Source organism: Mus caroli, unplaced genomic scaffold (assembly GCF_978045245.1).
Source record: "Mus caroli unplaced genomic scaffold, Mus_caroli_1 scaffold_5, whole genome shotgun sequence".
NCBI lineage: Eukaryota > Metazoa > Chordata > Mammalia > Rodentia > Muridae > Mus > Mus caroli.
Window position 1 is genome coordinate 140,186,504 of NW_028227260.1, and position 1,304 is coordinate 140,187,807.

The 1,304-nt window shown below is 36.1% G+C and overlaps 1 pseudogene; it reads right to left on the reverse strand.

The window, feature by feature from the left end:
- Positions 1-207: 207 nt before the first annotated feature.
- LOC110287090 (heterogeneous nuclear ribonucleoprotein A3 pseudogene) lies at positions 208-930 on the reverse strand (annotated as a pseudogene).
- Between the last annotated feature and the right edge of the window lie 374 nt (positions 931-1,304).

Genomic DNA, 1,304 nt, shown 5'->3' on the forward strand with positions numbered 1-1,304 from the left:
AGTGGCTCACAGAGACTGAAGTGACAACTAGGGAGCCCACATGGGTCTGAACTAGATCCTCTACATATATGTTAAAATTGTGCAGCTTGATGTTCTTTTGGGACTCCTAACAGTAAGATCAGGGGCTCTATGACCCTTTTACCTGTTTTGAAACTTATTTTATCCTACTGGGTTTCTCCATCCAGCCTTGAAAGTATGGGCTTAGTCTTATCGTAACTTGTTATTCCATGTTTGGTTGATATCCCTAAAATATCTGCTCTTTCCTGAAAGGAAAGAGAGGAGGAGTGGACATGGGGGAGGGGGATAGGACTGAGAGGAGTGGAAGGAGTAGAAACTTCTAGATCCACCTCCACAACCTCTCTGTGATCCAGCAGACTGTGTCTCTTATTTAGAAATGACCTTTTTCACTACACAATTATGTCCATTAATAGTGTGGTATTTTTGAACAACAATTTTATTGACTGTGTCATGATCATCAAATGTTACAAAAGCAAATCCTCTCTCTTTCCCACTCTGCCTGTTTTCTATTTCTATGGTTGCAATCTTGCCATACTTTCCAAAGTTGCTTCTCTGATTATATTTTTTCATATTCTCTTTAATACTACCAACAAAAATTTTCTTCACTGTTAAATGGGCACCAGGCTTTACAGAATTCTCTCTAGAAATAGCTCTCTTTAGTTTTACCACATGCCTATAAACCTTGTGTGGCTGAGTACACATTGCATCATCCACCTCTTCAACACAAGAGTAGGTCACAAAACCATAGTCTCTGGAACATTTTGTTTGGGGATTGCTCATTAGCACACAGTCTGTAAGTATTCCCCATTTCTTAAACTGTTCTCTTAAGCTATCATCTGTGGTTTCAAAGCTCAGACCACCAAAAAACAGGTTTCTCAGCTGCTCTTCTTCCTTTGGATCATGGCCTTCCATTTTGAGACTGAACTTGCCTCTTCCAGCTCGAGTTCAATATGTCTAGTATAAAATCTTTGAATAAAAGTAATTTCTTCTGAAAAAATTAAAATATAATCATTTTTCATTCATCCTCAAATTGCCAAATTATTTTATTCTACAACATATACAAATCAAACCAAATAAGTTTATTGACTATAAACTTACAAAAAAAGTGAACATGTTTAATATGGCTTTAAACCAAACATATTTGGTTTGTAAACATCCATATTTGAAAGTGAAGACTAATTGAAAGGCAAACAAAATGAAAAATCAGAAAAATTTGACAGAATATTTCTGATTTAGGATATGTCAAAGGAAAGAGAGGCTACTTAAGAGAACAGCATAGGAAAGTT